General features: G+C 49.3%; 2 long non-coding RNA genes across 2 annotated transcripts in view; both read right to left on the bottom strand.

Annotated features, from left to right (window-relative positions):
- The window catches only part of LOC138527462 (uncharacterized), a 429,641-nt gene that overhangs the window by 74,282 nt on the left and 328,546 nt on the right, over positions 1-26,813 (bottom strand). The gene's annotated exons all lie outside the window — the stretch shown is intronic.
- Positions 654-2,453, bottom strand: LOC138527249 (uncharacterized). The gene is made up of 3 exons (XR_011283829.1): positions 1,429-2,453; positions 1,153-1,322; positions 654-1,054 (listed from the first exon to the last, which is right to left on the bottom strand). It is a non-coding gene; the product is annotated as an uncharacterized lncRNA (long non-coding RNA).

Here is a 26,813-nt window from a genome sequence, read left to right as displayed (position 1 = left end):
ATGTTCCATAATACCTTGTCCATGCCAAGATTGTGTCAAGCACATGGAGATTTGTCAGGATGAGTAGGTTTAAACGTGATTGATACAGAGCATCGTTAAGTAAGTGGTTAGAATCCTGTTTAATGCATTTAATTGGCCTAAAAATAAAATTTACTCACCATAGTGACTAGAGTACTCGTAGTCCATAGTCCCCTTTCCTCCATCCTTGTGGGTGATTCCACCAAACACAAACATAGGGTGGAGCTGTGGTATCCTACCTCATATCTAAGACAGTATATCAAACAAAGGTGTGCCCCTATCTGTTTTTTTTACAATGCAAAAGAAAACAACTGGGTTGCGACACTCAACTAATTTGTGAGTGCACAATCTTATTCCTTCCTTGTCCTTGCTTCTAGTGTAAGGCAATTGGAGGACAAAGAGACTATAAGAGAACCACTCATACTTCTTGTACATGTATGGCCTTGATCCTATAAGGGAAAAATCAGGCTTGAAACAAACATACAAATATATTTGTAATGTTTTATGTATAAAAAAGAAATTAATAATGTTCTGGTTAAAAAGAAAAATAAATCAGGAAGAAAATACAGAACAACAATTGTTATTCACGATATTGTGCATTTTTGAAAACAATTCAGTTGAAGTGTAGACAAAAAATCTCATACATCTTCTAGTGTTCCAATCAAAATCTCCATTGTCATATCAGTTGTAATTCACTTTGCAATTTATTGTTTCAAAAGTGAAAAAAGAAAATATACTAGATGCTTCAAATTTATCCTAGATTACACACACAACCAAAGTCAAAAGTCCTTTGTGCTTATTCTGGGGGTACCCAAGTTGTCGTCCTGGTTTTTATGATATGCGGAGTCTAGTATCTGGGTCTTGGAATTACAAGATATCTTTGTATTGCCTACGTGGGATGGTCAATGTCAGACACTGGTAGGGAACTAGCGTCTAATTCGAATTCGTCCTCAGTGGTTCCCTTAGTGTGTTCACGTTTCGGTGGGTAATGTAGAGATTTACAACCGCCTTCCTCAGGGCGTCCTGTTTGTAGACCCTGTATCAAATGTGAAGAGGAAATAGTGTGAGTGGTCCTCAAAAATAATGCTGATGATAACTCGGCATGAAAGGACTATGTACTAAAACTCAAGTTACCGGCTGTGTTTCCCATTAGTTGGAAACTAGATCCCAAAATCCGTGATCATTCCGGATTAGGAAGACAAAACAAGTGCTCTGTGGGCTTGAGTGGCAAGGCAGAAATTCTTGCAATGTGGTATGGCGATTAGGCCTCCAGGCTTGGTGCCGGCAATTCTATTCAAGCAGTTCTATGCAGAAATGGAAAGAAAAGTGTGATGCCATTAGTTTCTAAGTTCCTAGTGTATATGTATATAACTTAAAATGCTATGCTCAAAGAGAATTAAGTTGATTCACCTTGGCTCTTAGTGTTCCAAAATTGATAGTGATGAACCTTGAGCGGCTGGAGTGGGTGGACCCAAGATGGATATCTTCCTCCGATCACGGTTGTCATTTGTCCGTACCTGTGTGTACAAAGGAACTCTCACTCTATTTGTCATGGCTAGAGATAACATATGTGCAGGGTGTAACAATCGGGATCGAGAGTTGTGCATCACTGCATGCAAAGAGCCTAGTGGGCCAAATATGTATACCCATGCGTTCAGAAGTGCAAAGTGGTTACAGTACATTTACAAAAAAGGGCGGTGGATGCCCAAATCTGTCTGCTTACCGTGTCTCCATATTATGATGGGATACGTAGCATTAACATATGTAACCCAAGCCATATATGGTATTGAGCCGTGCCTTTGGCTATTTGAGGAATGCGGCCCCTATATAGTGGAAGGTTGATTACAGAAATACTCTGCAGAAACGTACCTTTTTTTCCGTTTGCTACTCTGCAATCAGAGGTCCCTCGTCCGCGTCCTCCAACCGTTAAAGATCGTTGTTACACTCTGCTTCCTGGAAGCAGGAGCGTAGTCATGGAGACTGCGTAGCTCGTATCGCGTGACTATTGGATAATGGGCAGCTGCGTGATGACTTAGGCAAGCCGTAATTCGGCCACTGGTTGTGTGCATTGCCATAGGTGCAGGGGAACCCTTGCTGTACCCAAAGATGAACAAAGGCACACAAGTGAAGCGGTGGTGCTAGCTTCGGCTGACTATGATTTCATAAATTCTGGCGAGATGTGTGTGTGGTCCTAGGCTTGTTTGGTGATAGATCAGAGGATTTAATAAATGCCTAATCGGCTTGGGCCATAACTACAAATGTGTTGTGATTCGGTACCGGAACGACTATGATATTATGTTCCCAATACATAAAGAGAGCTATTCGAATTTACCATTATAGGGGCGTCATCATGAGTATGCTGTAGGTCTTACTTGACTGAGGAAAAAGAGGTAGGTGATGGGCCATGTAATGGTTGTGTTTCGTAGGGAGGGGGTGGTGGTGGCCCAAAAGGGCTAGGGGGCCCCCAGAGTGTGGGCGCCCGCCCCCCCTCTCTCTTCCCCCCTTCTCTCCCTCCTCTCCTCCCCCTTTACAAGGGATCACTGAATCGGTGATCTAAGTCAATGAGCAGTGGGTTAAAGGAGTTCATTGAGACCATGTTGATACAAATTCAGGCGGTGTATCCATCTGGATTCCCTATAGAGTAAACTCTTGGGTATATCGGGTCCTCCTTTCACTCTCTCCAGGACCCACCATACCAAATCATTTGGGGTATGTCTGGCTTCCAGAAAGTGTGTCACTAGAGGTGCTGTGAAGGTTTTGCACCTTATCCGAGATCAGTGTTTCGACGTGAAGTCTGGCCGACGTACCGCAGGCCACATGGGCACTGTATGCAATAGATCACTTTCTCACTTTTACAATTAGTGAGGTCCTTAAGGAACCGTTCTCGTTGGCCTATTTTGAAGGATTTAAGTTTGGTGGTGAACTTACATGCCACACAGTTGCTGCAGGGAAAGTGTCCTTGCATTGGTCGCAGAGTTCTTTGTGCCTTGTGTCTCAAGTCTGGTTGGAAAATAGAATGCACCGGGTGTTCTTTAATATTTTTTCCTCCTTTATATGCAAAACGGGGTGGTGGGTCATCCGGTAAATTGAGCCGGGCTATGTGCCAATGGTGAATAATAATTTTCTTCATCTGCGACGTGTGGGTCCCATGGGTAATCACGCAGGTCAATCAGTCTTCACTTTCAGTATTCATTGTGTCAGACGGTTGTAGCAAGGTGTCCCTTTTGCTATTTAGTGCTCTTTTGACTGGTAGGTCTAAAAGTGGTTTGGGGTATCCTCTTGTTCTTAGTCTGGTAGATAAGTCCGTGGAGTGTTTTTTAAAATCTTCTTTGGATGTACAGTTCCTACGAACCCGTATCTAGGACAAAGCAAAAAGGTTCTTTAGTACCGCCTCACCAAACTGCATCGTGCCTGGAGCGGATGCCCAGTGAGTAGTGCTTACAGAAGGCCGACGGAGTGGCCAAGTAGCCGCCTTGCTGATGAAATCCTAAGAAGCACGTCTCTGAAACGCGACAGCTGTGGCCTTGGCTCTGACCGCATAGGCAGGAATCCCCTTAGGAACAGGTCTGCCCATGGCTGTGTACGCCTCCAAATGGCCTGACCCATCCAATGGGCGATGGAAGCCTGCGAGCCGGGGGAGGAGCCCCCAAAAGTCACGAACAATGCCTTGAACTTCCCGAAGGATTTCGTCAGAGAGATAAAACTTGAGGACCCTCTTGAGGTCCAAGGAATGCAGGGCCTTCTCTGCCCCCGACTGCGGGTTCGGAAGAACACCAGCAGGCAGATTTCTTGATTCAGATGAAAATGAAAGACCACTTTCGGCAACAAGTTTGGGTGAGTGTGCAAGATGAACTTGCCGTTATGAAACGTGAAGGACTCGCACAAGGACAATGCCTGCAGCTCACTAATGCTGCATGCAGAGGTGAGAGACACCAGTAAAACTGTCTTCAGTGTCACCAAGCGGATGTCCACAGAGGCTATTGGTTCGAAAGGCTTGCACTGCAAAGCTGCAAGAACCACACTGAGGTCCCAGACCGGGTGCGGCTTATCCACCAGCAGAAAAAGCCTAAAGAACCCCTTAAGGTGGCCATTAACCACCGGGTTGGATGCAGAAAAAACATGCTCAGGGGAAGTCTTGTAAGCCCCACTGGTCACCAAATAAGTGAAGCAAGTGGCCACCTGAACTCCAGAACGAGCCAGGTGTGCTGGAAAAGCCAGTATGTCATCCAGATGACAGGATCCAGACCTTTGCCACAAGCCCAATGCCAGAACCTAGTTAATTTACTCTTTTATTGGGAACCGAGTTGAAGGCCTCCTGGCCTGCTGAACAATGTCCCAGTTGTCATCGGATAGTAGAGTATGTTAAAGCCTCAGCTGGACAGGAACCAGGCCACCAATACCAGCTTGGCCGGGTCCGGATGTTTCACTGCCCCAACCTGCTGCGTCAGGAATCCCCTGCTGGAGATCAGAAGGTGGGAGAATAACTGCAGCAGATCTGCATACCAGGGTGTCAAAGGCCAGTGGGGGCAATCAGGATGAGGCTGCAACCCACCGGAACCCAAAACTTGCAGAGAGTCTGGTGGAGCAGAGTGGTGGGTGGGAACGCTAACACCTGCGTCTGTGCCAACAGATCTGGAATGCATCTCCCAGAGACCCCCATCCTGCCCATGAAGCAAACTGGGGGCACTTGTAATTGAGATGGGATACAAACAAATACAGGTCTGCAAACCCCCAAAGCTGGAACAGGGGCAGCACTCGTAGGCGTTGAACCCCAAGATGCTCAGCTGGCCCGCTTCTGCATAGCTGTCCCCCGGGAGATGGACTGCTGAAATCCAAAATCACTCAGCCAAGGCCCATTCCCAAATCGATACCGCCTCCATGCAGAGGAGGGGAGGGGCGGGGGGAACAGGTGCCAACCTGCTTGTTCAGGTAAAACATCGTAGTAGAATTGTCTGCCCTGACCAGAACAGACCTGTCCCTGATGAGAAGCAAAAACACCTTGAGGGCCAGGCCCACAGCCCAGAGCTCGAGCAGATTGATATGCAGGAGGGCTTCCGTCCTGGACCATGAATTGCGTAGCCCTCCAGAGTACCCCCATAGCCTAAAAGAGAGGAGTCCATTGTCACCACCAGGGTAGTCTCTGGTCGGGTGAAGGGGGCTCCCACTGAAACATTGCCACCCATCATCCACCAGCGAAGATCGGGCAGAAGCAGTGGTATTGGGATCCTGTCTGACTGAGACCCCGTCTCCTGATCACAATTGGCCACCAGGTGGAGCTGGAGGCACCTCATCTTGAGGCGAGCGTGCTGCATAGTTAGCACCCAGGAGGCCATCAGGCCCAGAATGCGCTGGAACCAAGGTGGTTGAGTTGGCCAGAAAGTGCCCCACCACCTTGTGGAGTGACAGAAGCCTCCCAGGCATAGAGAAAACCGGCTGAATGGTAGTGCGCTAATGCACCCCCTAGGAAGACTAGTTCCTGAGATGGACCCAACTGTAATGTCCTCTGGTTGAGGGAGAACCCCAGCTGATGAAGGATATCTGCCAATCTCTGGCAGCGGTGCAACACCCCCTCGGGTGACCCGCCCTCACCAGCCAGTCCAAATAAGGGTACAGATGATGGCCCTCCAAGCGCTGAAGGAACGCCACTGCGTTCATCAACTTCGTGAAGAAATGAGGGGCCGAGTACAGGCCGAAGGGCAGAGCACCTTGTACTGAAAGTGATACGACAATCGTGAACGGCAGAAACCTCCGATGCAGTCGATAGATGGGTACATGCAGGTACGCATGCTGGAGGTCCAGGGAACACATCCAGTCCCCTGCACACAGAGACTCAGCTATGTGTGCAGGAGTAATCATCTTGAAGCGGTCCAACAGTAAAGACAGATTTAGAAATGAGAGGTCTAGGACAACCCTCAGGCCAGCCTGGTTGTTCTTGGGTTCCTCAAAAATCCTGGAATAGTACCCAGAGACCCTGTCTGAAAGAGGAACCGGTTCTATCGCCTGCATCTCCAAGAGCGAAAGAACTTCCCGTAAGGGAGCCGAGGACCTGATCTGACAAAAAGGAGGAGAGGATGGTAGAGGCAAAGGAGGAGGAAGACTGAAGACCATGTAGACTATGGATAGAATCCACGGGATGCTGAAAAGACACTTTGATGTGTCCTGTAAAAGAGCAGAACGGCCCACCACAGACAAGCTGTGTTCCCCAATCTTGATGTCACGGCGGCAGAGGCAGGGGCAGAGGAGGGGGAGCAAAAAAAACCTGTGCGATGTCCTCTGCTGCTTCCATCCGTTATCGGTGGGCGACCTGTCAGGCTTCCGTGTACCGCGGTCCTGGAACCCCTTGAAGCTGGAGAAAGCCCAGTGTTTGAACTTGGTCCTGGTGCCTTGGGACTGAGGGAAGAATTTCAGTCCAGGTTTTGTCAGGATGGCCAGGGACTTGGCGGTTTGAGTGGAGGGTTTAGTCTTTGTCAACTCGTCATCGGTTGACAAACGAAAAAGGTAAAAGGTAGAGCCCTCTGCTGGCTGTGTCGATATGGGGGACGGAAGACTCCATGAGGTCCTGCACAATGGCCCGTGAATCTGCCACATCAGCCTTGAGGGAGGCTTGCTTGTCCAAAGGGAGGTCGGGCAGACATTTTGCAAGCTCCCACCACAGATTGAGACAAAATAACAGAGCTTTCTCAAAGACTTGCAGACATTGTCCTACTTGGAAAGACAACTGGAAGTAGCTCCCGTGGAGGAAGACGACAAAGACAATGGTTTCGAATACGAGGCTCGGAGGCCAGGAGGATTGGCTCCACGTCTGTCAGCTTGAACCTGATGTCCAACTACTTGTTCATCTGGGCGTTGGCCCTGGGCTTCTCCCAGACCTTTTGCGTCACCTGCAGGACAGCCTTCTGGAGAGGGATGCCAGACCAGATCATGGTGCGCTTACCCATGACCTCTGCTTGCACTCCCAACTCCTGGGGAGCTTCCTTGGGCAGAAGGACCACTAAGAACTCCGCCAGGCCCTGAATGCGGTCATGAAAAGCCTTAATGGATGCCGAGGGTCCATCATACTGGGCGTCTTAGTCATAATCGCCTGCCCCCCCCCTTTCACAGACCGAGGGGAGTCTGGGACACAGGTGCACACAGGGTCTCCCCTAAGTCCGGCACCAAAGACAAGACCAACGGCTGTTGAGGGAGAGGTATTGGTGGTACAGGAGGAGGTGGAGGGGTCTGAACAACTGGTCGGGCCTGGACTGGGGGATGGACCAGCACTGAAACCGGCAGCACTGTAGAAACAGGAGTACCACCCAGAGGAGGGGGACGGGGAGGCGTCACCTGCAGGATGACCTTCACAATATGCTTGAGGAGCCCCTTCATCTGAGGGGAACACACACATGAGGAAAAGGAAGCACTCGAAGAAGCGGTCCACACAAGCTGCCGGGTGCCTAGGGGCCCGGTGCCTACAAAGCACTTTACCTTCGCACCTGGTCAAAGCGCAGAGGTGCCTGGTCTGTGTAGCTGTAAGGCTGTGATGGGTAGATGTATCCAATCTGTACTGGTAGCCGTGCTGGATCATGCCGAGGACAGACTCTTGGAGGTGTCACTCAACGATCCCTTACCCTCCTGGGGTTGAGAAAGAGGACGAACTTGATCACCCTTCCGAGGACAGCCTGGTAGGATCCCTGAGCCCCTCAGCTTGGGAGCCGGTAGCCAGGACGGCCTCAAGTTTGTCCCCGGAGCAAGAGCTCGCAGTCCCTTATGTTTGGGAGCCGGTAGCCTTAGAGGCCTCGGGCTTGCCAGAACCTGAATCCGGGGAAGTAGTCGTCGTGCTGGGGAACTATGCTGAACAGAGGGTCTACCTTATCCTGACGACAGGTCCTGGAGACAAAGTCTTTAAGATGGGCCAGAGGAGAAGTGTGGAAGATCTCCCTCCACCACGACAACTGGTTCTTCAATGCCCTGTGACTGAGAGCTCTGCAAGCCGAACCTGTGTCACAGTGGTGGTCGGGCCCCAAACACTCAAGACAGCGTGCATGGGGGTGCAAGGCAGGGAACGAGTGGTCGCACAAGACATCTCGTGAATCCTCCTTTGTCAGACATGCGCAGGGGAGGCGAGGCACCAAAGGGAAGTTAGATAAGATTGAAAAATCAAAATGGGGAGCAAGCGGTAAGCTAAAAAAAGTATTTGCGCTGGCTGCCAGGTCCGACAACATCTGTGTTCGGAAAAAGGGACTGAGGTGAGGCGCCAGAGGGCAAGGCCTCGGTGGGTCATTCCAACGCCCAAGGCCGCGCGATATACTAAATTTAAAGGGGAAGCTCAATTTTTCGCTGCCAAAGGTTCTGGTACCATCCCCATGTTGGGGAACACCCACAAGGATGGAGGAAAGGGGACAGGACATAGGAGTAAGAGTAAACGTGTGGATTTATTTTTGTTTTTTGTCTGCAAATGGTGGAGCCCTTAGCCAGGATGCTGATTATGTGCATGAAAGCTGCGCTATTGGAAAACAAGAAGCGCAGTACACAATAAGGGGTTGATTACAGAGAAGTGTTAATTTGTTAGCAGAAGTGACCAACCAACAGTGAATAGCAGTCAGCTATTAGTCAGGGGAGCTGTCACAGAGAGGAAAATGTGGATCAAGCAGAACACAAAGACAAAGTACTGTCGAGCTATAACTTCCTTTAGGGGTCTGTGCACAAGTGTCGCCCAATAAATCTAAAACTGTGATCTTCCTAAATAAACGATCAGGATTACTTTCTCCCAGATGGTAAACAAAATGGTATCCCCGCAAATGCCTCTCCTACCACTTTCTGATAGCCAACACTACAGGCATCTGGAACAATCGTTCCAGTCCGTAGAGTTCAACGAGGCTCCCTTCACATCCCTCTTCAGGTGCTGCAGGTATTCAAGTATAAGGGATTCCCAACCTTCTTGCTGGAGGAATTTAGTTGGCCGTGTCGAGGAAATATAAAGTAATAAGGCATCTTCATTTATGCACCCCTGCTAAAACGTCATTGTGCACCATTGTATTCTGTTTGCCTCTTGCCATGTTCAAACCACTGTCTCCAGCTTGCTTAATGCAAGATAGGGCACCGGACTGTGCATGTCACCTTTAGAAAAGCACTTGGCCCACCACTAGAGAATGCTTGCCTTCACTGTTCACACTTTTGACGTGTATCCTTTTTGGCATAGCAAAGACATTTTCTCTGCTCTCGCTTTTTACTGAAAGGCACTTTAGCAGGCACATGGCATATTACAAGAACTCTTGCCTGCCTCGAAGTGGGTGCAAAGCTTTAGGCAGTATATTCAACTTGAAGAAATGTATTACGCTATGCTGTCTTACTGATAACATTAACAAGTGCTGCAGCTAGCATCAAAAGGCCACCTAATGAGGGTTTATCTTAGTCAGCAATAAAGTTGCAAGGTGTGACCTTGCCAGGCTGCGACTGCCCCCCTTTCCATTGAAACACATTTATTCCTGTGGTTATAAGCTGGACACAGGAGGGAGGGGGGTTTCACTTGCGCCAAAGTCTTGTGTTGCCGTTAGTTGTGTGTTTAAAGTGTTCATCAATCCACAGGAATCGTGAATGGTCCTTATTTCCCACCGCAATCTGGTTCTTTAGACGTTGAATTCCTGCTGCTCTGCGGCCATGCCTGGACTGCTGAGCGCACTTCCTGGTGATGCCCTAGGGCTCAGAAAGGACGATTTCATCAGAGGGGGTGCTGCCTAGAGCAGAGGCGGAAGCAAGGGTGGATCAAAAAATCATGGGTTGGCGAAAACAAGTAACTGCTTAAATGTATTGTGATGTACTTTATTGTGTTGCCTGTGTGAGGAACTCATGGTGGCAACAAGACATTGGGCCTCATTACACGGTAGGCGGAGAACCATGGCGCTATTAGCGCCATGGTTCATGCCGGTAAAATACCGGCACCACCTTGGTGAAAAGGGGAATTACTGCCCCATTCCAAGGTTGGCGGGGCGGTAATTCCCCCTTCCACCATTGCCCTTCCCCATTCCCATTTTTGCCCCATAGGGCTCTATGGGAATGGGGAAGGCGCTAATTACGGTACCGCAAATTGCGGTACCGTAATTAGCTCCACTGGTCCCTTTGCGGGTTGGTTTTTAACGCCTTCAAAAAGTAGGCGTTAAATTCCCCAACCTGCAAAGGGACCTCGTAGTAAGGCGGTAAGGATTTACCGGTACCAGTAAAATACCGGTACCGGTAAACCCTTACCGCCTACCGTGTAATGAGGCCCATACACAAGTGATCACAGTGCAAGGGTGTTTATTTAACAATGAATGTTGTATGCAGGTTGGAAAAACGCCTATTCTAAACCTAAATCTAAGACGGGAGCAAGCGTCGACCATCAAATGAAAAATAAGGCAGTCCTAGTGGCGTTGTGTCAAATAAAAGGGCCTATAATAAGAAACCTATTGCCAAGCCTTAAAACTAATACAAAAGGGTGTGTGATAGTCCTCAAGAAAAGAAAGAAGTGTTCTCAAATAATATGTCAGGATGTGGTATCCTGGGTCTCCCTTCCCCACGTTTTGAGCAAAGTACAGTCTCAGGTAACTCTAGCAATTCTCGTTTCACTTGAAAGTCTCTTGCTTTCTAGGACCCAATGTCTTCAAAATAATAAAACAAAAGTTCCTTCCACAAATTAAAGTTTGTTTCTTGGTTTCACTTAGGGTGAGGATTCTCCACCCTTTGGTTCTCCTCTTCCGGGCGTTGACCCCTCTCGAATCTTATCCTCCCTCGGTCAGGTTCACTATGGTTTTTCCTTCTTCACAAATCTTAATGCCTTTTTAAACAGGTCAAGTGGACATCCCTCACCGGGTTCATGTTCGTCATCACACTGTTTCTTGGGACTTTAGACTTTGCCCCTCTTGGAATTCGCTTCCCTTGTTTCCTCACTGCAGGATTCACTTCCCTTTCTTTCACTTCGTTTGTAGATAAGTCTTTCGATTGTACTGGGATTTTGCTTGACCACTTCGACCTATTCTGCCGGCTCTCCTACAGCCTTCTGATATCTGCAGTTTCTCTTATATAGGGCTCGACTAGTCTCTCTTGAGTTAGCACCCACATGGTGCCGGTTTCCATCTGCAACTCGTTTCTCCGTTAACACTTGTTACAGTTCTTCAACAGTTAACAGAACTTGGTTCAAACTTACCACTTTGTGATTCTCACTCAACACAGCCCGGTTCTCATAGTTTCCTTTTCGACTCACCAGCTGTGATGAACTGCTTGGCTTTTCTTCATTATTGGAGTCAAGGCCGGTACTATGGTCACAGGAGCTTCCCTTGTTCCTGCTTATCGGTGTAGCCTTGCCCCGTGTACCGTTGACATCTGCAAGCGACTTGTGCTATTGTTCGCGGTCTTAGGCTTTCTTCCTCAAAGGTTTGGCAGGTTTGGGACAAAAAGGGCATAGTCACTTCTCTCCTTGCCACCATCTTGATTCCTGCTGCCTTTCACCTTCTCTTGAACTGCTGTGCCTGGTTAGCTATCTCGTCGTGCTGTCTGCAGTGCTCGTACTGTGCTCCCTTGCTCCACCTTTTGTCCCTGTGGGGAAGGGAAAGGGCCGTCAGGTGTGTGATTCTGATTAACTGGCTGACATTTCCTGACCCTTGTATTGGGACATGTCAGGTAAACCGCTCTGGTGTGTAGTGCAAAAGTGTCCGTGTCGGAAAAGGGGTGTGTGGGGGGGGCGGCAGTGGTTTTGAACATCCTATGAGGTAGGATGGGGAAAAGGTGTTGAAAGAAGGGGCATACCGCATCTCACCCATCAGTGTCCCACTTCCACTCCCCGAGGACCACCCAGTCAGGTGATCCTCCCTCACTGGTCCACGCACAGGAACTGGATCCATTAGCGATGGCCATGTCCTGGATACCTGGATGACAGATCCCCCATGGACTAGTCAGAGAGACACCTTCAGGTTTCTCACATATGAAACAGGTCAAAATATCTGTATTTGGATTTAAAGTATAGAATCTGTCTGTAGCAATAGGAGGGCAAGTACCCTGCCTAACAAAACTGGTTATCTGAAGTAAGAAAAGTAAAAAGGTTGGCCACCGCAGTTGGAAAGTAGCGCATCCATGCTCCCTATTGACTTAAAAAGACATGAGAATGTAATGTTGGTCAGAGTAGTGTGGAATGTGTTCTGTATGTCTGCGAAAAAAAAACATTTTGGAAAAAACAAGCCTGTGACTGTCTTGTCTCACTCAACCCAGACCTTGTTACTTGAAACCCTCCATGCAAGTTGTGACTCGGCTTTATATTTCACACTCCTCTATCCTAGTACAGGAGCTGTAACAGGCTGTATTCCCACTGATTATGTGTCTTGTCTTTGACCCTTACCTACCCACGTCTCCAAAGAACTAAAATCTGCTCTGCATTGGGGATACAATAATGCAGGCTATAGGCTGTGAAACAGCAGTCATCTGAATCTAACAAACACCTGTGGGTTTCTCTGACATTTCTGTAAGGAGGAGGAACGAGGCCCAGGTGACCCGAGCTGCTGAATAGACATGGCAGAGTGGTTGAGTTAATGAATCATACCAACACTGCCAGCCACAGAACTCAATAGCGTCCCGGTGTAGATGGGGTTAGGAACAGACCTGGATCCAAAATAAGGCATACCTTATCTAACTTTCCAAGCTCCAAGATCTTGTAAAATCCATGAAAGACACGTGTGCAAACCTGCAGAATGTGACTCACAAAACTGGTTACAAACGGTTAAATACCATCCTCCAAGGAGGAGGAGGAATAAATTACTTACCTGTAACTCCGGTTCTCCAGCATTGGTATTCTTTCATAGATTCACATGCTGCCAATACCTGGCACTTCCTGCCCACCGCATTGCCGCTCTCTGCCCCAACTTTCAGTGCTATGCGGATGACAACTCATTTTCAGGCTCCCTTCAGCCACCTCTTCTCTCATCTCTGACTGTGTCTGATATCCAGGAGTGGAGTGTCGCCAACAATCTCTGCCTTAATGCCAGTAAGACTGAGATTCTCCTCATCGGCACACCTGCTTCCTGCTTTCCTGTCACTCTCTGGGCGGCCTCTCTTGGCCCTCTTCCTGCTCCCACCTGTGAGGCTAAAAACCTCAGGGTCATCTTCGACTCCACACTCTCCTGACATCTCTGATGTCTCCAAGAAGTCACACTTCCAGCTGCACCTCCTCCGAGGTATTCATCCTTTTCTCCTTCCCCCAGAAGCTCACCGTCTCCAGAGCTCTGGTTCTCTCTAGGCTGGACTACTGTAACAGCCTCTTTCTAAATCTGCCTGCATCTACACTCCACCCTCTGCAACTCATCCAAAACAGGACTGCAAGACTTGTCCTTGGCCTCAAGCCCAGGGATTGTATCTCTCCAGGATTGAAATCTCTTCACTGGCTCCCAGTGTCTGGGAGGATTAAGTTAAAAACCCTCTGCATTGGCCACAAGGCTTCTGTGGCCTGGGGCCTCAATACCTTCATCTCTCTCTTCCAAAATATCTTCCTTCTCAAGCCCTTTGCTCATCTGCCTGCAACCCCCTCAGGGTAAGTCGCTTCTCCAAGCAACAAGTTGGTGGTAGATCTCGTTCTTTGGCTGGGGCCTCCCTCTGGACCAGCCTCCATGCCTCACTGAAACTTGAGAACCATCTCCGGTTCTGGAAGCACCTCAAGACCTTCCTCTTTGCTTCTGCTTTCTCTCCTCCTCTCCCCTGCGGAACTCCTGGCTGAAACTGAAATTGCACTGGTCACCTGGCTACCCTCTGTTCTCGGGCCCAGGTCCCCTCCCCCGCCAGTTGCACTCCTGAACTGCCCCCCCGGCTACCACCCTGCCCTTGGGGGTTGTTCCCTGTATCCTTACAGCCCCCTGCCAGCACCTGACGTCTGCACTTACCCCGGCACTTGGCACCACTTGGCTGCACTTCTTATTTATTGTATTTATTGTTTTTTATTTATTTTACTGTTATCCTATGTACTGCACTGCCCCCTCGCCTTCCCCTCACACTTTTCCCTTTCCTTCCTCCCCTTGCACTTGCGCGATCTCAATGTCACCTGGCCTAGTAGGATCGTTGTCTCTGTTCCTCTTCCCTTGCCTTGTCGCGCCTTGAAACACTTGTGTATAGGCACGTTATAAATGCCACATTATATCAATATTCCCTGTCGTCAGGCTGGGAATCCTCAGTAAAAGAGCAGTTTAAACAAACTGAAAATGTGTCACTTTTGTGCTCTAGTACAGTAATTTCGGGTCATACTGCCAATAGAGCACCTCCCTTAACTCCTTCCCTGTCAGCCATCTTCAGATTTGGCAAGCGCACACAAGTGACAGCCAGAGCCAAAAGATGAGCCATGCATGGGAGGTGGGAGGGTCGCATGTGAATCTATGAAAGATACCAATGCTGGAGAACCAGAGTTACAGGCAAGCTCCTTCTCCAGCATTGCATCTTTCATAGATTCACATGCTGTGAATAGATTACAAAGCAATATTAATAAAATTGGCAGAGGCAAGGCAGAGGCAAGGCAGAGTATGGCAGAGTATGGCAGAGGCAAGGTCCCAGCACAATTTACCACTGGAGACTTACCTGACACAAAAAGGTTCCGCAGAACCGACTGGCCAATTCTAGATTCTTCTGCGGAATCTGTTGACACAGCAGAACCTGGTTAATGTATGTACCAATCTCCAGGTGGCTGCATGGCAGATGTCAGGCAGCAGGATCCCGGAGAGGAAGGCAGTGGTAGCAGCCTCTGCTCTGGTGGATTGAGCCCGGGGCTTGCCTGGAAGTGGCCTGCCGGCCTGTTCATGAAATGCAGGCCGCAATCCACCTTGAAATGGAAGACTTCGACAGAGCCTTCCCTGGCCCAGTAGGTCCAAAAGACAAAATTGATTCGTAGAACACAATAACTTAGTACCTGCCACATAGTACTTGAGGGCATGCATCACATCCAGCGTGTGCAGTGCTCACTCCACTGGAGATGTCAGGGTGCCAAAGAACATGGCAAAACCACTGGTTGATTGAGATGGAAGGAGGACAGCACCTTAGGCATAAATATCGGGTTAGTATGCAGGATAACCCCTCTCCTTGTGAATCATCAGATAAGGTGGTTTTGCAGGAAAATGCCTGGATTTCTCCACCCTTGCCTTGTGGATGTTATGGCACCAAGAAAGTGGTTTGCCAGGAAAGATGCTTGATGGATGCCTGGTGCATAGGCTCGAAGGGCGGCTTCATGAGCCTTACAAGCAGTACATTCACTTCCCATGCTGGAGCTGGGAGACCGACGGGTGGAAAAGACCGGAACAGGCCACATAGGAACTCCTTCACTAGCCGGTGGTACCACAGGGATGGCACACCTGCTGAACGGTTGTATCTGGAGATTGCAGCCAGGTGTACCTTGATCGAAGAATGCGTCAAGCCAGACCGGGCTAGAGATAAATAAGGCAAAATGGCTTCTGGCCGGATGGCCTGAGGCCACAACTGATGGCTCCTGCACCACACTTGGAAGCGTTTCCACTTGCTCTTGTAGCGCTTCAAAGTGGACAGAGCTCTTGCTCGGGCAAGGACTTCTTGGCAGTCCTGTGCAAGGGACAAGGATGCAAATTCTAAGAACACAGGAGCAGGCCGTCAGAATGAGTGAGGCCGGGTCGTGGTGCAGCACTGCCCGTTGGTTCCTGGACAGGAGAGCCTGGTGTGAATTCAACTTGACAGGAGCAGCTGACGAGAGAGCAAGGAGGTCAGAGTAGCAAAACTGTTGCGGCCACGCAGGGGCCACTAATATCAGTTTGCATCGATATAGTCTGAAGGTGTAGAGGACCCAAGGCACCAGCGGTATATGGGGAAATGCATACAGGACCTTTCCCCTACCATGGGAATGCAAAGTCGTCCCCATGCTCTCTGCATGGGGGCAATCGGCTAGTGAAACTTTTGCACCGACTTGTTGTCATAGGTGGCAAAAAGGTCGGTCTCCAGTGTGCCCCATGTTTGGAACAGATTAAGTTGATCCTCGTGCAGCTCCCACTCATGGCAAAAGCGCAACTTCCTGCTGAGGGAGTCCGCTAGGGTATTTTGAATCCTGGCAGATGGAGGTTAAGGAGGAACATTTGGTACTGCAATACCCAATGCCAGAGGGCCTGAGTGTCCTTGGATAGCTGTAGGGACCTGGTTCCGCCCCCTTGCTTGCGGACATAAAACATTGATGTGATATTGTCAGTGTAGACCCATAATACCTTCCCTGCTAGTAGGGGGAGGAAGGACTTCAGGGCCCAGAAAATCGCCCGCAACTCTAGAAGGTTGATGTGCAGGCTCTTTTTTTTTTTCTTCGAATCAGAGGCCTCTCGCGTGCTGCGCACTGCACCTGTCCTGGCGGTGGCCCGATGGTCTGACAGGCTGAATAGGCAACCCTTCACCAGATGTACCTTCACCGACTGCCAGTGAAGGCTCTACATGAAAGCTTGTGGCAGAATGATGTGATCTTCCCAAGTCCCTGATGACTGTATCCAACGGGCATCCAGGAATTCCTGCACCGGCTGCACGCGTAGCCTGCAGTGAGTGATCAAAGAGAGGCACGATGACATTATCCCCAGCAAAGACTTAATTGCGGACTGGAGTCATCTGGGCACTGCTGACGCTGCTCACCTTCGGCAGAAGAGCCACCACCCTCTTCTCAGAGGGCCTGGCAGTGCAGGTTTGGGTGTCAAGTCTCGCTACAAGATTGAGCGCCTGTCCTGATGAAACTAGACGTGACTTTGGGATGTTTATGAAGAATCCTAGCTGTTGCCGACACTGGATGGTGGACACAGTGTTGACGTCTGCCAGCGGGTAAAGCGGGGGCTCTCACCAACCAGTTGTCCAGGTACAGGTACATGTGAATGCCCATCCGGCGCAGGTGTACCACTACTGGTGCAAGGCACTTGGTAAACACTGTAGAGCAGAGCTCAGGCCGAAGAGAAGGGCCTTGAATTGATAGTGTACTCCTGCCACCATGAAGCATAGGTCGGGCCAGTGTGAGCGGTGAATAGGGATGTGAAAATGAGCGTCCTCAAGGTCGAGGGACACTAAGTAATCTCCTTGTCGCAGCTGGGAGAGTACTTGTTGCAGAATCACCATACTGAATGTGTGGACTAGGACATCGTCCTGTACTGGTCTCCTGATGAGTATGGGGACTTGTAGGAAGAATACTGGTACATGGAGCAGTTGTCCCGCGAAGTTCTACCATAACGCCCTTTCCCAGAGTGAAAGAACTGGCATCTTTGCTGTAGCGTGCCCATGGAATGAGTCGTCTCCGTGTCTGTCTTGATAGATTGCAAAGCCTCATTCACCTTTTACTCGAATAGTTCTTTGCAGTCGAAAGGCATGTCTACGACCCAGGATTGGACGTTGGGTCGCAAGTATGTGGCCTTGAGCCACCCTTGTCTGTGAAGGACCGCTCCATAACCAAGCTGGCGAAATACAGTGTCTGTGATGTCCCCCGATACTGTGATGGCATGGGCTGATGTCAATTCGCCCTCATGGAAGATGTCCATAGCTTCCTACTATTCGGCAGACTCTCTAGGATGGGGCCCAGCTTGTACCATAACTCACGATCATATTGTGCGAGAATGGCCATTGGGTACTCAGCCCTAATAGTCATGGCTGCGGTGGTAATGATCTTATTGATGAAGGCATCCTGGCGTTTTCCCTCCTTGTCGCAAGGAAGGGGGGGTACAGAGCAGGACAGGTTGGCTGACATCTTCTTGGCGGCAGCAGAGACTACCGAGTCTGGTGTAGATTGTGTGCGGAGGCAGGCAGGAGCGCTCTCCGGGGCCCTGTATTTTTAACCAGAAACGGTGGTCCTTTGCAGGGGCCGTTGTGGGGTCAAGTGTCTAGGCCATCCTCTCAGACATCCTCCAACACCAGAATGGACACAACTGATTTTCTGCACCGGTCTCTGCATTGGTATAAAACACTGTCCTTTTGCTGCTCCTCCGGATGAGGCCAAAAATCTTGGCCGCCCTGGCCATGAGTTTGTGGAAGGCCGTCACCTCATTGGGGGGGAGAGGGTGGGGAGGGGGGGGGAAGAGTCTCCAATCAGGATATCATCTGGTGCCCCATCGGCCGTGATGAAATCTTCAAATTCGTCGGAGTGGGATGAATGTGTTGACGCCACATCCTACAAGTGGTCTGGGTCCGTCCCTGTGTCCGGCAGTTGCTGGGGCCTTGATTGCTGTTCAACCCTTCTGGGAGGGGGGGTAGGGAGGGGGTCGTGGAATATCCTCCTCCCAGGATGGCCCAGGGACTTATGCAGGAGGCTGTCTAGGCGTGACCGGGAGTGGAGCAGGAAGCCTTTGTTGTAATGTAGCCATCAGCGTGGTCAAGGTAGATAAAATGTCCAGTGACATATTCCTCTGGGGAGGCAATGGTGGAGCAGGTTGCATCAGTGGCAATTCGTCCCCCATAGGGGATTTGTGCAGGGGTGGCAATGCTGGCTGCCTGATTAGGCTCCACTCCCCCGGTGTAGAAGTAGGTTGCCTTCTTGGAGGTGGTGTCCTGCGTTGCGGGGAAGAAGGTGGCATGACCGCCTCCACATCGCATTCTTCTACAACCCCCGAGGACGAGCAACTTGGCTCCACTACGATGGTCCCTTCTGGGTGTACCTCCACTATGAGGTATGGGTATGATGCTTGTGGTAGTGCTGCTAGTGCTGACACTGTGCCGGTGGCAGAAATTTATGTCACAATTGCAGTGGTCGTAATCATGTGAAAGGACAGTTTTCCCCCCATCAATGGGATCATCAACGAGGGAACCACAGTCGTAGACACAGTAGTCATCAACAAACTCTTCGTCGACTGGGTCGCGTACCTACTGGTGGTCGACAGTCTCGTCAGCAGGGCGATTGTGGATGGTGTCAATGGTTTCGACAGATGACCTGGAGGAAGCCTTGGGCGTTGACAAGGATTTAGTCAGCACCAATTTTGAGGAAGTCGACGGGGTAGCTTTTGCCTTCGATGACAAAGAGTGGCCGCTAAACTTTGAGGTGGATTTGCTTGATGGGGTCATATGTCAGGCAGGGGAAAAGGCCATGGCTGCTCTTTTATTTAGACACCTCTTGGACACAGACCTTAGGCGATGACCAGTCCTTGTGCGAAGATCTGGGCTCGTCAGAAGCCTTGTTGCGCTTCCTTTTGCTGGTGGCATGGACTTCATGCGACCTAGACCTCTTACTATAGGTGGTTGGCTGGGCCGTCTTGCCCTGCCATAGAGGGGCATGACTCTGTACGGACACAGAATCGGAGGCACGCAACAAGACAATGACAATCTCTCAGCATCTTGCTGGAGGAGGACTGGCAGATTTAGCAGTTCTGAATGAAGTGGTGAGGGTGAAGACAGCAGAGATAGTAGTCGTTATGGTCGTCCACATATTTTTCAGCCCACAGCGGGCACAGGCTTTCCTCGTTGACTCAGGCATGAGAGTCTCAAATATGCAGACGATGAAGATTACCGGCGGTGGGAACGGTCTACGGATCCAGCAATGCCGCCGTCAGCGCCTGTTGTCAAAAAGATGTAAAAAAGATGCCATTTTTAATCGAAGAGGTATTAAAAGTCCATTTTTATTGAATAGTTGAAGCGAGAACATTTCAGGACTCCCAACATGAACATGCGGTAAGAAATCTGAAGATGGCCGACAGAGGAGGAGTTGAGGTTCCTATTGGCTGTGGAAAGTATGACCCCAAAAAGACTACTAGAGCAAAAAAGTGACTGACATTTTTCAGTTTAAGTTTAAACTGCTCGATGTTACAGAGGATTCCCAGCCCGATGATGGGGAATATCCACAGCATGTGAATCTATGAAAGATCCAATGCTGGAGAACCCCTGTTGAAAGAAAGCCCCAAAGATATTTTGGACACTTATAACCCAGCCATCTTGAATAACCCATCCAACTAGTGAGTTGATAGCCCCGACTATTCTCAACCACCTACCACTAATCCACACCCAAACAGCAGATGGATGACTTGTTCAACTCCTGAAATGTGAGCTCAGATTACAAAACTGCTTTCACCATCCTCAAACATATGAAGGTTTACAGAACTTGACAAATTCCAGTGGTCCAGATATTCCCCAAGATACGAGAAGACGCCGTCAAATTCCAGGAGGCACTCCAAGTAATAATTAACTGCCATCACCCGATTTGTGTTGATCTAAATTAGTTATTGCGAGCAGTGTTGCCCCCAGACACATTTGCTTTACTTAAGGTGTGCACAAATTGGCCAACTGAAGAACCAGCTATGGCTAAAGATGTACAAATGTTCAAAGATAGACTGGTACAAACAGTTCTTGACATTTTTTTTCCTAAAAAAACTGATTGGGCTAAAATAAATGTATGCAAACATGACAAGGTACCCTGCAGAGTACCTAAAACATCTAAAACGATGTTTTGAACAACATTCAGGGATTATGGATGCCGCGCTTACAGCACCACAGGCTTTAGTGGCTCAGTTTGTTATGGGGTTGCAACCCTAAGTAGGAGAAGGGAATAAAGCTGTAATTATAGGATGAGAAAAAAGGGGTTGGTCAAAGTTTGCTGGCAGCACAGGATTTTCCTGAGACGGATAAGAGACAAAAAGAAACAGAAGCAAAGCGTATGGTGCTACAAATACAGAGCTTGCAACACTATCAGGGAAGAGGACGGTTACGACTTTCAAAAGGAGGAGCGCTGCAAGCGTTTCAGACAGGGCAACCCTGTGAAAGGTATTATTCAAATACTAAGATCGATCAGAGAAACTACTGCAAGTAGTCTGGGCACTGGAAAGCCAAGTGCCCAATCTGCTTCATTATGATGTGCAAGACAGATGACTGCCAGAGGCGGGCCGGCACAAAGCCCGCTTCCACAGTCCATGCTCTTTTTTTAAAATATTTATTAGACATTAAGGGCCTGATTCACAGAAGCCTTTTATAATGGCACAATCCCATTGAAAAATGCTCTGTGAATCAGGCCCTTAGTTTATTACAAACCTTTTGTATGTAGAAAAGGAGAAAAATAAATAAATAAAAATAAAACAGCCAAGAACAACATCCGATGAAGCCTCCCAAGCTAAGATCAGCAATTAGAACATGCAAAAACCCTTTCCAGGTACTTGACCAGAGCAAATGTCATTGCAAAATGTTTGCCCAACATCAGCATGGCCCACCAATCTTCCACATTGTGAGTTCTCACACTTTCTATGAAGGTTCCCAGATAGCAAGTTCTTAGGTCCGTCTGTGAGGCCAGTGCATAACAGAAGAACAAGTTACTTCTTACCTTGTAACGTTCTTTCGACGGGATGTTCCTCCGACGTATTCCTCATCTTAGATATATCTCCTTCCAGCTCTGCTGGCCTCGGAAAATTTTTTCTCTAGAGGGCGCTTCGCGTCGACGTCCTCCGAGTCGATGTCCCTCGACAGCCGCCGTATCGACGTCGACTTCATCCTGCCTATAAAGGCCGCGCGCAGCGTCCGTTGCTCAGTTCCGTTTTGTAGCCCACAATAATTCTTTCTGGACTAGACTAATCACCCGGAAGGAGCGTAAGCTGCAACAACAAGGGAAGTAGAACTGCGGGGATGGATGGGAGGGTCGATGAGGAATACGTCGGAGGAACATCCCGTCGAAAGAACGTTACAAGGTAAGAAGTAACTTGTTCTTCGAAGGGATTGTGTCCTCCGACGTATTCCTCATCTTAGATAGGCTCCCATAGCAGTATTCTATTATCGGAGGAGGGAGTACTGATTTCATGCTGTCTTCTATTGATGAATAGAATGCAGTACAGCCCTTCCAAACCTAGTCTCTTGACTGGAGGAGGAATCCAAGTTGTAAAATCGTGTAAAGGTATGGACAGACGACCATGTAGCGGCCGCACAGATGTCTTTAACTGGCACACCTCTTTTGAGGGCCGATGAAGCTGCAATACCTCTGGTCGAATGAGCCCTAAGGTTTTGAGGGGGCTCTTTCCCTGCCAGTTTTTAACATTCCAGAATGGCTAGAATGATCCATCTGGAAATGGTCTGCTTAGTTATTGGTAACCCCAGCTTGTGACCTGTGTAACCTACAAACAGCTGGTCTGCCTGTCTTATCCTGGCTAGTCTACTGATGTAAAAACTTAAAGCCCTTCTAGGGTCTAGCCTGTGTAACCTCTCTTCCTCTTTCCCCGGATGAGGAGGAGGATAGAAAGATGGTAGGGTAATCTTCTGAGTGATATGGAATTCCGAAACCACCTTTGGGAGGAAATTAGGCTTCACTTGCAGGACAACTTTGTCTTTGTGAAATATTGTGTGAGGGGGTTTACAAGAAAGAGCTTGTAATTCGCTCACCCTTCTAGCAGATGTAAGTGCTATTAATAAAACAGTTTTAAGGGTAAGGAATCTTAACGAACAAGAATGGAGAGGTTCGAAAGGTGTGCCCATCAGGAAAGTTAGTACTAAGTTTAAATCCCATAGGGGAACTTGGAATGGTCTTGGGGGATAAACATTAGTTAACCCCTTTAGAAACTGTATTACCAAGGGTAATTTGAAATAGGATGGTTCTTCCGCAGTGCGCTTAAAGATGGATAGCGCTGCGAGATAGCCCTTAATTGTGCCAACTTGAAGGCCTGAATTCGCCAAATATAGAAGGAAGGATAAAACCATTGGTGTACCACATGAAAAAGGGTCGATATTCTGTTCTCTACACCAGCTGCAAAATCTGTTCCAACGGCAGCGGTATAAAGACTTTGTTGCTGGCCTCCTTGCCGAAAGCAACACCTCCATAACATCATCAGGGAGGTCCCAATCCTTGTACCTCAACCTTTCAGAAGCCAAGCGTGAAGGTTGAGGGTTTTGATGTCTGGATGGCGAACCTGACCTCCCTTCTGTGAGAGTAGGTTCTCTCTGAGTGGAAGTCGAATTGGAGGGCAGATGGACAAGTCTAGAAGGTCCGGGTACCACGTTCTTCTGGCCCAATCCGGGGCAATTAGGATCATGGTTCTCCGGAATCTTCTCAACCTCCTGATCATTTGAGGAATGACAGGGACCGGTGGGAACGCATACAGAAGCGGAAACTCCCAGTCAACTATGAACGCGTCTCCCAGAGCTCCTCTCGGGGGAAATTCCCTTGAGCGGAACAGATCGCATTTCCTGTTGACGCTGGTGGCGAACAGATCCACCTGAGGGGTTCCCCAAAGGGCGAAGATCTCTTGAAGGACTTCCTGAGCTAGTTCCCACTCGTGGGAGACTGTGCTCTGCCTGCTCAGAGCGTCCGCTGTCAAGTTCTTCTCTCCGGCTAGGTGAACTGCCGATAGAGAGATTCCTTCTTGGATTGCCCAAAACCAGAGCTGCATCGCCTCTCTGCACAGGGGTAGTGATCCTACGCCTCCTCTTTTGTTGAGGTAATGCATGGCCACTGTGTTGTCCGTCATTATCAGGACGTTTTTCCCTTGTACAGCTGGCAGGAACGCCTTCCGCGCAAGTCTGATGGCTCTCAGCTCTAACAGGTTGATATGTAGTCTGGACTCCGATGGAGACCAACGACCGCTGATGGTCAAGTCCTTGGCGTGGGCTCCCCACCCCGTGAGTGAGGCATCCGTGGCTACTGTTATCTCCGGCCAGGGTTGCCAAAAATGTTCTCCTTTCAGAATGTTCTCCTGACAGGCCCACCACTGAAGGTCTCGAGCTACTCTGTCGGGAACCTGAAAAAGATCTGTCATTCTCCCTGAGAATTGTGACCCACTGAGTCCTCAGTGCCCACTGGAGGGATCTCATTCTCAGGCGAGCCTCTGGCACTAGGAAAATGCAGGATGCCATGAGGCCTAGCAACCTCAAAAAGTCGAAGGCTGGGAGACGTTGGGCATGTTGAAACTTGGTAACCATCTGTAGAATATCTTGAGCCCTCACCTCTGGTGGCAAGGCTTTTCCCACGGAAGTGTCCAGGATCGCTCCTATGAACTGGAGTCTCTGCGATGGTATCATTTGTGACTTCTTTAAATTGAGGGAGAAGCCCAGTCTGTGAAGGGAGTGGCACACGTGATTTAGTTGGATCTGAGCTTGTTCCGAAGAAACAGCCCTGATCAACCAATCGTCCAGGTAGGGGTAGACGTGAATCCCTTCCCTCCTTAGACTTGCTGCCACTACAGACATTAACTTGGTGAAGACCCTCGGGGCGGAGGTCAGCCCAAATGGCAGCACTCGAAATTGATAGTGAGAGTTGCCAATTGCGAACCTCAGGTATTTCCTGTGTTTGAGATGGATAGGCACATGGAAATAAGCATCCTGAAGGTCCAGAGATACCAACCAGTCCTGGAACTGAAGGGCCTGGAGGATCTGAGAAAGAGTGACCATCTTGAATTTGTCTTTTCTGAGGAATTTGTTCAATTCTCGCAAGTCCAAGATGGGTCTCAGTCCTCCGTCTTTCTTTGGAATGAGAAAGTAAGGGGAGTACCAGCCCTTGTTCCTCTCCGCTGCAGGTACCGGTTCTATGGCACCTTTCTCTAGCAGGTCCAAAATTTCCTGCAAGAGGAGCGGATCTGGAGCTTTCTGAGAGCTGATCCCCGGTGGATGACTCTGAGGTATACGTAGGAAAGGCAGACAGTAACCTTGGGCAACTGTTTCCAATGCCCAAGCATCTGACGTGATAACCTGCCATACCGCCAGATGTTGAGTCAACCTGCCTCCTACAGGTGTCCTGTGAGGGAAGTCCTCAGAGTGGTTTTGGGGCGGCTGATGCAGATGCCGATGGTAAAGGGGCACCTGCTGTTGCTGCGGCTTTTGAATATCTACCCCGTCCAACTCGGGTAGTTCTTCTTTGTCCCCTTTGAGCCGGTCGTCCTCTACCTCTTCCGAATGCGGAGTAGAAGCGAAAGGACTTGCCCCTCGCAGAGGTTCCTGTAGGACGAAAAGGAGTTTGACGGATTGCAGCTCCTAGGGATTTTGCTGCTGCTTTCGAAGTTTGCAGTTTTTCTAAACTGTCATCCGCCTTTTTCCCGAACAATGAAGAGCCATCGAATGGCATGTTCAAGAGCCTGGCTTGCACATCTGGGGCAAAACCAGACTTTCTCAACCAAGCGAATCTCCTGGTTGATGTACTTGCCGCCATTGCTCTGCTGATACTGTCAGCCGAATCAATGCCCGTCTGGAGGGATTCGCACATAGCGTCTTTACCGTCCTGTATAATATTCAGGAACGCATCCCTTTCTTCTCCCTCCGGGATGCAGTCAGCCGCTGTAGAAGCACACTCCCAAAGTGTATGGCTGAACCTAGCAAGGGTGCAAGTAGCATTAACAGATTTTAACGCCATGCTACATGCTGAAAAGACTTTCTTTGCCATAGCATCATATTTTTTATCGTCCCTGTCCTGTGGGACGGTAGGATAAGCCGTCTTGACATCGGTAGAGGATGCTGCCTGTACCACCAGACTTTCTGGGGATGGGTGTTTAGATAAAAACTCCGGGTCTGTAGAGGATACCCTTTACTTAGTAGACAGTTTTTTATTTACTGCTGGTACGACATCTGGGGTTTCCCAGTTTGTCATGACCTTCCTCTGAAGAGCTTTATGAAAAGGCACCACAGGATCCTCCTGTGGGCCTTTGTCAAGAATATCTGTGAGGTCATCTTGTTGGAAAGATTGTGAAGGTGCAGACCACCCCATGAACTCTGTAATCCTGGCCATTAAGGCTCTATAGGGGGTTTCAGCATGCTCCCCCGGGTCTGGCCTAGCAAACTCCACCTCAGGGGAAGTGTCTAACCCACTTGCCTCATGTAAGGAATCATGAAGATCCTTTAACCTGCGTTTTTCAGAGGAAAATTCCTCTCTAATTGGGGTTACAGGTCCCTGCAACTCAAATGTGTCTTCCTGTTCAGACAATTCACCCTCTTCCAAAATTGAGGACATAGTTCTCAATTGTTCTGAACTCATAAAGGGAGTAAATCCCATTTCCAGGGCAGAGGGTGCCGAGCTTGTCATTATCGGCCTCGAAAACGTCGATGCCGTCGACGTCGAAGGCTTCGAGCGTGGCGTCGAAAACAAAGGCGGAGGCTTCGATGACCTCGACAGAATTGGGATTCTACTCGACAATCTCGAAGCCATCGCCATCGAGGACCTGGGGATAGTCACTGGGTGTGTCGTGACCGTGACTTTTCTTGGCGTCGACGCCGGTGTCGAAGCTGGCGTCGAGTCGACAGACCCGTGTGTCGAAGGTTCCTTTGACAACGGCGTCGAAGATACCGACCTCGGCGTCGACGGAACCCTCGTCGACGGAACCTTCGAGGAAGCTTTGGAGGTCATAGTCCTACTCGAGGGTTCGAGACGCGCTCGATAGGTTTCCTTCGCCGGGTACTGCGACTCGCTGCGTTTTTGACCTTCGGGTCTTTCGACCAGAGCATCGCTCTCGGCAGTCTTCGAGGGGGTCGAGGCCGCTTTCTCGAAGACGCTCATCATATTTTTGCGGAATTCCTCCCATTCAGCCCGGGAACTATGTTTCGTGGGGCAAGGGATTCTTTTTGGCGAAACAGAGGAAGATGAAGACGGAGAAGGGGATCTTCGACGTCTCCTCTTCGAGTGCTTCGATCTCGAGGAGTGATGGGACCCACTCCGAGACCTGGAGCGCGAATGGTGACGAGGAGACGAATGTCTCGACTTCGTCGACGAAGAAGAAGCTTAAAAAGTCTTACCTTTCTCCAGCTTCCCCCTACGCTCCTTCAGGGCTTTAGCTGTCATGGACATACAGTCCTCGCACTCCGAACAATGATGTTCAGCTCCCAAACACCACAGACAAACTCTGTGAGGGTCAGTCAGCGACATCTTTTTCCCACAATCTCGGCATTTTTTGAAGCCGGATCGAGGA

The sequence above is a fragment of the Ambystoma mexicanum genome, chromosome 14, assembly GCF_040938575.1.
Source record: "Ambystoma mexicanum isolate Mex_15411 chromosome 14, UKY_AmexF1_1, whole genome shotgun sequence".
Taxonomy (NCBI): Eukaryota; Metazoa; Chordata; class Amphibia; order Caudata; family Ambystomatidae; genus Ambystoma; species Ambystoma mexicanum.
The sequence above is the reverse complement of the archived record's forward strand: the minus strand, read 5'-3'. Positions and strand labels throughout refer to the sequence as shown.